A 12,219-nucleotide genomic window follows, 5' to 3' on the forward strand; every position below is an offset into this window, starting at 1 on the left:
AAATATTGTAACCTGTACGCTGTCTGTCTTGGGGTCGTATGTATAAGATTTCCAAATTCTTTATAAGCTATTTAACCGATTTTCCATCATTTATAGCGTATAGCACTGTTTGTGACGTAAGCAATCTGACGTCACACGCCATTCAAAATGGATGCTTCATCTGTCACTTTCAAATGCCGAATGTCAAAGCGCAATATTTTTCATGGAGAGATAAGATGAATTTACGTAAGATTACGATAAAATATCTCCGCTAAACGACCGCAAAAATAGGTACCTACTGCTGTATTTGACATTAAAATATGCAATAGGAAGCATTCTGCATTCTTCAAAATATTATGGTACCTACCTACCTAGTTAATTATTGTAAAATAACTGTAATAAACAAGGCACAACTCTCAAATACACTGGATACATCATTAGTGTCATACGGTGATTGGTATAAATGATAATAGGTATTATACAGAGATCATTACATTATCTAAAACCATTTGCATTTCTGTCATTTACCTACCTATTCTTATTCTGTTTTGACATCTCATAATTGAAGTGAAGTTAGTCATAATAATAATATGTATGTATTCAGTATTGCCACCAAATGGAAATGTTTACTGGCAATACTTTAACCTTTCGTACAGTAGAATTATAAAATAACTGATAAATTATTTAAAGTTCATAATAATTATTCATTTATATTTATTAAATTTATATGGTACCTACCGTTCGCACACTTTCAGACACATTTACAATTTCAAAATTTTGAATTATTGATCGGGGAATAAAATTTTATAAGATTGCCATTATACGGACACCATGACACATGATGACGTCACATTAAACAACGAATTACGTTTGTACTCATGCATACGACCCAAAATCTGTAAAATATAAGATGTTCTCGAGTCAAGTTGTTTATTGGATTCGCCACCCCTACCTTAATCCTAGGTTTGACAATTGAATATAGATGTCACAATGTTCAATTTCGTCTATATTATCAGAATCTAAATACAACTTATTTTAAAAGTGTAATCGTGCCTAGGGGGTCGTCCGTAAATGACGTCACACAACTTTTGGTATGTTTGACCCCTCTTCCATAACATCATACTTAAAATTTAACCCCCCTGCCAAAATTACGTCACATTTTTACCACCCCTCCATTCGTTAGAAGTACTTAATCGATTTCAGTAACTACCTAGTTATTATATTTTCTAGGAATGTTTTATTCTCAGAAAAAAATGATTTATAATTTTATTGATTTTTAAAGTCAAGTTTTTACAAACCACCTATCCTTAGTCACAAATCATCACCTATCAGAACCCCTCCCTCCATACGCCATGACGTCACATCGCACCATCGCAACTAAACTGCCACAATAAAAAAAACGTCAAACAGAGAAAAACAGCTTTGAAGTTTTTACATTTCGCATTTTTGTACCGTGTTTTTGTAATATGTTTAGATATTGAATGAAGTTTTGACTTGAATTTGATGACTTAGAGATATGAAATTTTCGGTACATATACTATGAACGATAGACAATGAAACGTAGTAATTAACTCAAAACACGTAAATTTGGACTTGTGGAGGTTTAGTTGCAGCTTGCGAATATGGACGACCCTTGACGATAAAATTTAGAGAAATTTAACATATTAATTAAATTAATAATACCTATACCATACATATTGTATTAGCTTAGAATAATGTATTTATATGATTATTAGGTGATAAGTTTTAATGTCATGATTAATGATTTTACTTGTATTAAATAGGTGGCAGTGCAGAATGGTATCGTTACTTTCAAAATGACACTATGCTGACGCTCCATTAGCACGCAAGTCAGACGATTTACAGTCTTCGGACTTTTTTTTCGCGTGGAGTACCCCAGATCTGCTGACTTTTTAATCCGCAGACCAGACTCGTTGGATTTCAAACATGTTTGATATTTTACTCTCCGAGTTGCCAGACTTCGTCCGTCGATCAAGATGCAAATTCGATTTGACATTAATACGCAATCAGTCTCTTCGGACCAAAAAAAATCTGTAATTTTTTTTAAACATTTTCATTGATTAATTTGTTAATTTACACATTAAAAAATGAGAGATTTTTCAATTATTTTTTTATTTGTATTTATGAAATTCATAAAAGAAAACGTAAAACTTGTGTTGTTTTCATTGCTCTATTATTTTATGCAAGCTACATATAAATAACACAAAATTGTAGGATTATCGGAAGACATTACGATAATCGCAACTTTTGACAGCTCGACTTTTTTATTCGTTCGTTGATCAGAAGCAGAGCATAGACAAATCGGACGATTTATTGTCCTCGGACTTTTGGCTCGCCAATGGAGCGCTGGCATAACACCGTTCCACAGTGATTTGTAAATTGATTTGTAATAGTTGTGTAAATTATATTTTTGTAGCAGTTGACAATTTCCAGTTAAGTGGACGAAGCCGGTCCTGGTCTTTATTAAATATTGTGGTTAAAGTAAGTATGTAAGTACGTACTATATTGGCTTTATTTTAATTAATTAGCTTATACCTACTCTTTTAACTTTCAGTTTTCAGTAACTCTTATTAGGTATTAGGTTAGTTTTTAGATAACTTATTTTTGATTTACGTTATATTAAGTCAAGGTTAAAGTTAATCAATTGGCATTGAGTCTTAGCCACCGCTTGATAATCGCCATGGCATTGACTGTGGTCTGCCGATAAAACCTATATCCTGGTAATTTTCCTGGACTAGTATTAAAAAAATAATTAAGTACTTAATAATTGATAGCGTACACATATTGTATGTAATACAATAGGTAACTAATTTCTTACTTAATATGGGTTCGACAGGAAAATAATTAGAATAATCTAGGTACAGAATTATATTAGATAATATGTTAGAATGGTTTTGAAATAAAGTTATTTTTGAAATAAAGTTACTTTGAAGAATTTACGTTGACAGCTGTTATGTGCTATAATCCCTACCTTCAGAACGGTCGACTATAACTGAAGTTAAATAAATGCCGTCCCTAGACTGCGCCAAATTGCCGCACCATGTTTCTATACAGTATTTTTATCATCCTTTCACGAGTCCAATATCTAAAAAAATGTGTTGTATTGATACATTACTAAGTATCAGACTGTAATTATTATTCGAAAATCTGCACGTGTCGTTTCTGGTCACCAAGGACGTCGAAGGGCAACGGAAGTAAACTAATATGCGCACCCGACAAAACCAGTGAGCTGCATTTTTTAATGGAAATATATTTTCATTATTACTAAGTTTTGGTAGCTATTTCTATACCTATATTCCAAATGATTCTCCTCGATTTGCCGCCCTTCGAGTAACTGCCGCCCCCAAGCGACGCTCAATCTGCCTACCCCCACGGGACGTCACTGATTCCGTTAACCTGTTGTCAATCTCGGGCTGCTATGATATCCGACATCTATCCGAATATTTTAATTTCAGTCATAGTCTACCGTTCCGAAGATGGGTTTATAGCCCGAAACAGCTGGCAGCGAAAATTACACAATTAAAGTAAAATTGACGACAATAACTTTGCATTAAGCCAAGTCGATAACCGATCAAGTATTAATTTTACATTTGAGCTTTCAATCGATCTAATATGCTTTATTATTTTGTAAGTATGTGTTATTCAACATTAGTTAGCAAGCAGTGGTACAGTGTTGTCGGAGTGCGCTAGGTCGGTGACTCGTGTGTTTTTTATAGGCCATCAGTTCTCATCAATATATTATATCGATGGTGCAGATCACAAACCTTCTATGTCAATTTTTTTGATTTTGACTTTATGGTATCAAAAAATCAACAAAAATTTAACGGATCTGTTGAACTTTACCTCCTATGTCAAAGAGAAATATAGCCCAGTTTATTGATCTTTTAATTAAAACTCCTATGTCATGTTCATCGCATTATGCTGCACAAACCTCCTACACGACGTGAGTTGGGAGTTTTGTGAATACATGTTACCACAGCGATGTGAAGTTGCTGCACATTGCTTCTATATCAGTTCATTGTATGAAGCTATCAGTGAAGTTTTACAAGCAAAACTGTATACAAAAAGATTTATTAGAGATAAATAGGTTTTAGGTCTACGTTTTTCATAATATAAACACAAATAATGAGTTCCTGAAGTAGAAAGATCATGCGATTAGCATTGTAAGCAAATAAAAATCAAGAATTTTCGGTATGTATAAACTTATACTTTCAGATTCTGTTCAAGATATTGAAAATATTCTATCAAGTGAGATAATAGGAAGGCATATCAATGATGTAAAGAGAAACAAAAGCAAAGTGCATGGAAACGAAATATATCTGCAAATAATAGAGTGAAAGAACAGGAATATCCGGACCGAGTTAAAGACAATATCAGTAAAAAAAAACGTAATGTAAAAATAAAAACAAACGAAAGCTTGATCCACGTTGCATCTCACAAGCATGTGTTTCAAGAAACCCGGGAATTTCGACCACTTTTGGTTGGATATGTCATGGCTACAGAGAAAATCATACGTTTCTTTACTAATAGATTGTATAGACCCCAATCAGAAGCTATGTAAAAACTCTGGAGGTAGGTAGAAGGGAGTACATAATTATATCTATCACTATGCCGATAAATGTTCTGTAATACTTTCGCCATACGAGTTTAGAGTGCTAGAAATTGGGCTATGAATGCCATTCACGGGATACCAAAACCAGCAATGCAAGGACAATGAGCGAAATGTTGATAATAAGAAAAGATATGCTGCAGAATTTATCGATTCACTACCAAGAATGAAGTCATATTACTGCCGCAGGGATCCATTAAGACTCTTTCTTGAACCAATGTTTCGTTAGAAAATGGGTCTTTATCGAGTTTACAAAGATAGATGTAATGAAACATCAAATACATAAGGCATTGTCACAGTGTACATTTGATGAAGTTCACTTATAAGAAGACTTAGAAGCTCCGACATTTAGATCTCTTGATTAATCACATAACGAACCTCATATTAAATTAGAAACCAGTCCATTTAAATATTGAGCGATGGGTGTGTGTATCGAAATAATAACAATATTCTTGCAAAGTTAATGCACTCCTCGAATTGGCAGTAAAATATCAATTCGAGATTACCTACTCAAAAATACTTGGAGGTTGGGCACACGTAAATGGAAGGAGATTCTTTACATGCTGCAATCGAAAGAAAATTGAAGAACAGGGAAATTTATCTGCAGTGGCTACATGAAAAGCCATAAATATGTCATTTCCTTATAGAGCGCACTATGTAACTCATGATGTTTTACTTAACTATAATGTTGCATTGATTCAATACAATTCATTATAATAAATTCAATACAATGCAGTTCCACCATGAATTATTGACAGTTAATAATAAAAAAAAAGTAACTATAATGTACTAGTGACTTCGGTACACGTTGGTAAGTACCAGAAACAAAAAAGGGGATCCAATTGTTAACGTTGTGTGTCACTTGGCTTACCTTCCAAATGGGAAAATCCAGTACACAATTAATTTTAGTCATGATCTTAAAGAGCTACCGAGACGACCGAAGATCAGAACAGTTCCAATTGTTTATCCAAGATTGCATGGTTCAAGTAAAAATATCGGCCAACAAGTTCCAGCACCTCCAGGAACTAAAATGTGTTATTCCAAAGGACTGTCACAATTTTTATGACTCTTTACCACATTTATAATTGAAATATGTTAGAATTTAAAAAAAAAGCTTCATACATAACTATGTTGGGTTTGATTCTGTTTTGTTTATGTTTGGTTATTTATAAACATGTAGGGGAGAGCAGGTAGGATTCGTACACAGGGAGCATTCGTACAGTGGCGATATCTTCACTATCCAATTCATTGGCGTGCTCACGTTTGTGTGTAAGACTCCCGCTCATACGCATAGTGTAACCGCGGGGCAGGGCATCAGTGCGGCCAACAGCTTCGACGGAGCACGCCGATAGGTGTTTTTGCTCTACGTAAGTATTTTTTGTATTCACTTTTGAACACGCTTAACTGTTATAAGTTTTGCACGAATGTTATACGTGACTTAGTATAGTTTATGAAGTGATAACTTTGTTTAATATGTAAATAGTCATTTTAGGCTAACTATAGCGGTTATTTTTATTTTCAATTAATTTGTTGATTTCTCGGTTTGGGGTACCTTCGTGCAGTTATGAGTGGGGTAGATTCGTACTGTACGAATGCTCCCCATTCCTAACTGCGTGGCAGTAGAAAGATTGTTCACCAAAAATATTATTGTTACAGAACCATGCCGCGAATATATGTGAAAAAGGGGACCGGAACAGGAGACGTTGCCGAAGATACAATGATGCAAGATGGAGCCGTTAGAATCCACGTAAGGTGGACAATCAACTTCTACAGCGGGCCAAGATGCCAATGTGCCAGAAACTCTACTTGCAGAAACAGAGATTACTCAACAAGATCTTCCATGGAGCTCAGCGCCAGTATCACCCTCCTTGCTATCACCTACAACTGCACCTGCATCTTCATCAACTGTAGGATTAATAACTCCAGAAATTATCCGGCCCTATCCCAGAGTGGACAGAAATGCGTTAAAAAAAGTCGAAGAAAGGAAAACTACCAGAATATATACCGATACCCCTGAAAAAAATAGACTAGAAGAAATAGAAAAAGCAAAACAGTTGAAGAAGCAAGAGCAAGAGAGGAAGCAATGGGCTAAGGAGATGAAGCGAGCATTACATTTACTGTCAGATACAAGAACCAAAACAAAGAGACAGAAGAAAACTTCAGGGACAACTAAACCAAAGAGGCAAAATAAAACTGTAAAGACTGATAGTCAGGATGAAACTGATTGTGAGGCTGAGGCTAATATGAGTTTAAGAGAAATTTCTTGTTCTCTCATCGAAGAGACGTCTGAAGGATCGGATACTGACAATGAAACTCCAGTTACGTCAGAGAACATCAAAGAAGAACGCTTTGTGATAGTAGAGCTCAAGAAAACAAAGACCGTTTAAATTATCTTGGGCAGGTGCTTAAAATATATAGTCCCGTTGAATACAAAGTTTCATTTTTGAGGAAGAAGCCTCATACCTGGAAATTTGTCTTTCCCACTACCAAAGATGAAGGAATCGGAAGGAAGGGATGTGGTATGTGTTTTTCCGCTATCAAAATCTGCTTTTACAGCAAGAACAGCCCGGATAATATTTAGCTTCGAAAAAGACCTATCTATATATAATGTTGGATAGTACAACTATTAAATACGATTAAGACCTATTAATTACTCTAATGGTTAATTTTAAAATGTTGGTTTATTCGTTCCTTTATTAACAAAAAAATAAATAAAAGTGTTATGTTTTTATTGATAAGTAGTTATAAGCACTTTAAAAACAATAACTGTTAATTATTATTACATGAAGGCTGATTCTGTGTTAGCTTTGATCTCAATACATGTTTATATTACATTGAATAAATAGCATTTTCTTTGACTGTACGAAGGTTCCCCATTATGTACGAATGTGCCCCACACTATGTACGAAGCTACCCCACGTGTGGGGTAGTTTCGTACGTTTTCCATTTTTCAGAAAAGTTACCGTATCTTCGCCATGCTGATTTGTATCTAAACCATACTTCACTATTATTAAAGCCAAATATATTGGATATATAACAGCATTGAAGTTATTTAAAAATATCTTACAGTTTTGTTTTTATACGGCTTAGAGTAAAAAGTGTACGAATCCTACCTGCTCTCCCCTACATTAGTTAAATATACATTATTTTTTATTTATTAATTAATTATTCAGTCATTCACTTTTTAACTCCTATGTCACGCAAACTGTTTCATTAGTTTTTAAATAAAACTAATTTACTTTTCTCATAAAATGTAATGTAAAGGAAAACCTCCTTTGTCAAATATTTCAACAAATCTGAGTGCACAATACTTCTATGTCATGATAAATGTACCTAATACGGTTTATATTAGTTATAAATAAAGTTATACAATCATTAAAAAACACAAAAACATTAGACTTTGGATATTTTTTTTTAATAAAAGTCTTACATTATCAAATAAATCAGTTTAAACCTTCCCCTGTAAAATCCCATTTTTTGACTAAGAAGGTTTGTGATCTGCACCATCGATATTGTATTACACAAAATACTTTGAACAATGTGAACAAGGTGGTATAAAAATAATTTGTTGATAATTTTAATAACAGAAATTATATTGAACATAAACAGGTATTAACGATTTAGCCGATATACAATTTAAAAACACGCGTGGTGTATGGCGCAGGAACTAGTGACATGCGATATCTATCATCCGCGACTTACACTATCAACAAAATAACAAAAGCCAAGCATTTTGAAAGACGAAAGACTAGCAGTATTAAATACATTTCAACAAACGCTGGTATTTATTTTCGTAAGCCTGCAAGATACGAAATTATAGCCATGACAATAAAAATATACTTAAGGGGGGACATGCTCGTCGAAGGTCAAAATTGAGTTTTTATTGTATATTCAAACCATGATCCTGGACACTCCTTAAACGTTGTAGATGATCTATTTATATAATTTTGAAGCCTTATTATCCTTTATAGTTATTTTAAACATTTGATGACTGCATAAAGTATTTTTGTTACATAAAATAGTATTCTTTTAAACCTCTCGCTCTAATGTTTTAGAATATAGTCATATTTCGGTACATAACTGTGCAGTGGTGTTAAGATTTTTTAAATTTATTAATTTTTAAACGCATTTATAAAACCATTAGCATAATTTATTATGAGATAATTTTTGTAAAATATTCACGATAAAAAATTATATTGATAATCTCTGTGATCCCAAATTTGACAAGAATTAGGCATTTTATTATTCAAAAAATCGGCAAGATTAACACATTTCAAGATAATTCTAAAGATATTTATTATAAGCTAAGTCTTTGACCATTCAAGTCTGATAAACATATTATGAATAATGATTGCTTTATAATAATTATTGACCTAAGAATAAGGTAGTGTTTTTTTGAAATACGCCATTTCTTTTGTCATTCCCTAGTGGTTAAGCTACAACATACGGCCGTAGCCATAAAATGACAAACTATAATTGAAGTAGGGAGTAAAATGATATTAACGCACGTGTTTGAACATGTACCGTTTAAAAAAAAATAAAAAAAAATTCGGTTAAGTACATGTTCAAACACGCGCGTTAACATAATTTTACTCCCTACTTTAATTATAGTTTGTCAATTTATGGCTACGGCTGTATGTTGTAGCTTAACCACTAGGGAATGACAAAAGAAATGGCGTATTTCAAAAAAACACTACCTTATTCTTAGGTCAATAATTATTATAAAGCAATCATTATTCATAAGATTTTTATCACACTTGAATGTTCAAAGACATAGCTTATAATAAATATCTTTAAAATCATCTTCAAATGTGTTAATCTTGCCGATTTTTTGAATAATAAAATGCCTAATTCTTGTCAAATTTGGGATCACAGAGATTATCAAAATAATTTTTTATCGTGAATATTTTACAAAAATTATCTCGTAATAAATTATACTAATGGTTTTGTAAATGCGTTTAAAAATTAATAAATCTAAAAAATCTTAACACCACTGCACAGTTCTGTACCGAAATATGACTATATTCTAAAACATTAGAGCGAGAGGTTTAAAAGAATACTATTTTATGTAACAAAAATACGTGATGCAGTCATCAAATGTTTTAAATAACTATAAAGGATAATAAGGCTTCAAAATTATATAAATAGATTATCTACAACGTTTAAGGAGTGTCCAGGATCATGGTTTGAAAATACAATAAAAACTCAATTTTGACCTTCGACGAGCATGTCCCCCCTTAAGTACTAGGTATACTGTATCCACAAGGGGTCGATTTGATTCCGTTAACCATTGAACGTTTAAAGTTTAAAGCACTGTTTAAATTATTAAGGGTTATGTTAATTTTATTATTCAATTTATATTGTCCAATTTGCATACTTTTTCAATTATTGATAATAAAAAAATATTTTAATTAATATCGGCAAATCAAAATTTAAAAATTGCTACAACAAAGACCTTCGCGTGCCATGCAAAATCATCTCGCGTGCCATCATTGGCACGCGTGCCATAGGTTCGCCATCCCTGGCATATAGGTACGTGAAAGCACGCTTGATGAGCTAGGTGGACCCTATTTTTAGAATTTATAAAACAACGCCTTCCTACATCCATTCTCACGTAGGTGGAATATAATATCAACATCCGAAGTGATTCAGTTGAACAGAATTATTGCCCTCCCAATTGACATCACCACTGGCAAGTTATTTCTGCACTTTGGTAGAACAAACAACTGATGCTCCCGATTTTTAAGATATTTATCAAGTACACGCAGGTCAATACTACCAAGAATGGCAGAGTTCTCATTTACACCGCTTATAAGTCGGAAAAAATATGTGGCCAAATATAGATAATAAGTGTTGAGACTTTTAAACTGAAGTATGTAAGTCTACCTAATAAAAAACCAGTTGGATAAACCCCAATATCAAGTAAAGGAGTGCGTTATTCCGATAGGTATCGGTTTCAAACGTAGATTTATTATTGTACACCAAATGCTTGGTTATTTTATGATTTTATTCTTTATCGATATTTTACGTCTTTACGTGACACGTTTAGGCATTTCAAAAATACAATAATATTATGAAGTGTCTTTTAAATAAAACAAATCTAAAATAATAACAAATGTATTTCAACTGGAGTCAAGGTCGGGTCCGTTAGATAATGCTGTATAGCAAAACCACTCTATAATTTCAGCGAAGAAGCCGCTAGATAAGACGCAATACATAAGCAAAATAGGTGGGTACCAAAAAATTCTTCATGTCGCGAAACGTTAATTTTTCTATGCAAGGCTATTAAATTCTACATTACTTCGTGTTTTGAATAATAATATTTGAAAAGCATTCAAGATCAGAGTTATAAAATAAAATGTAGAAAAAAGACAACAATATCTAATTAAATAATAATTAAATTATTATTTTTAATCATGTTGTAGTAAATTGAAATTAATGAACCATGAAATATCACGGAACGTTGCGGCCGTCAAGAAGTGACTGAATAGAAGTAGGTACTTATTCTCAAAGTGTCACTGCAACTAGGTACCTACCCAATTTCTTATAATCGAACCGCCCCGCACTACAACCTGGCCTTAATCGGGCGTGTCACGAGACATTGTGTTTTGATTTAAACACCTTCAGTGTTTATGCCTTGGAGTGTCTCAGGAGCATTCGCATTAAAAGGTGCTTAAAACAATGTAATACTTTTTGCCGGACAATCTATCCTCGTGTGCAAATTTGGTATTTGTGGCGACCAGATCGGACGACCCGAAAACCCCAACGGTCAGAGTAACCAATTAAATGTTAATGCCCAGACCGTCCGCGCAATGAACACCACACCTGGCCTGCGACCCATCACATCCACAGGTGTCAAATAATATTGTCAGTCTCGTTTTATGTAGGTACCTAGGGAATTTACCATTATTTCGAAGGTAATGGCATGGAATCATTGATTTATGATGCACAAAAAAAACAAATCGGATGTCTGGATAATCTGGCCTGGGTACAACATATTTTATAAAAGGAAAGCGTTTATTTCGCTGTCAAATGGCTGTGACACGAAATAGTATAGAGATATTATGGAGTCAGAAACACCGATACCTAACCTAACCTACAACGCTCCAGTTTACTTACTGATACCAACATTTCAGGCGCCTTCCAAAAATAAGTCAGAACCAGCATTTGGCTGCAAGATAAATGGAGTGGCTGCAAATTGCTAGAATAAGTTTCATTTTTGTGTGTAATTAAACTGGTGTTTATGTGATAGAGATTTTTTTGTTGTTATATCTATAATTAATAAAAAAAACCGTTGTATCAAAACCATTGTAAATATTAGCTATACAAATTGTTTACATCAAATGTCAGGAAGAGCTCTGCCCGAAACGATGACGAAATCTTGGGACAGAATCAGGTGTTATAATAAACTGCTCTGCATACAACCAAATTAACTATCGGACTCTGCTTGATACACGGGGCAAGTGACGTCCCGTGGGGGTAGGCAGGCTATGCGTTGCTTGGGGGCGGCAAATGATGGAACGAATATTATCTACAACTTTTGAGAACAGTGGCGGGTTTCTATGAACCAGACGATACGGTCACCTATTTAGTAAATGCCGACAATTTAG

At 33.7% G+C, this 12,219-nt stretch overlaps 1 protein-coding gene across 1 annotated transcript in view; it reads right to left on the reverse strand.

The window, feature by feature from the left end:
- Mnr (Membrane-bound Notch regulator) overlaps positions 1 to 12,219 on the reverse strand; it is a 54,320-nt gene that overhangs the window by 35,641 nt on the left and 6,460 nt on the right. The gene's annotated exons all lie outside the window — the stretch shown is intronic.

Source organism: Rhyacophila brunnea, unplaced genomic scaffold (assembly GCF_057557595.1).
Source record: "Rhyacophila brunnea isolate RB1 unplaced genomic scaffold, BYU_Rbru_1.0 scaffold_22, whole genome shotgun sequence".
Taxonomy (NCBI): Eukaryota; Metazoa; Arthropoda; class Insecta; order Trichoptera; family Rhyacophilidae; genus Rhyacophila; species Rhyacophila brunnea.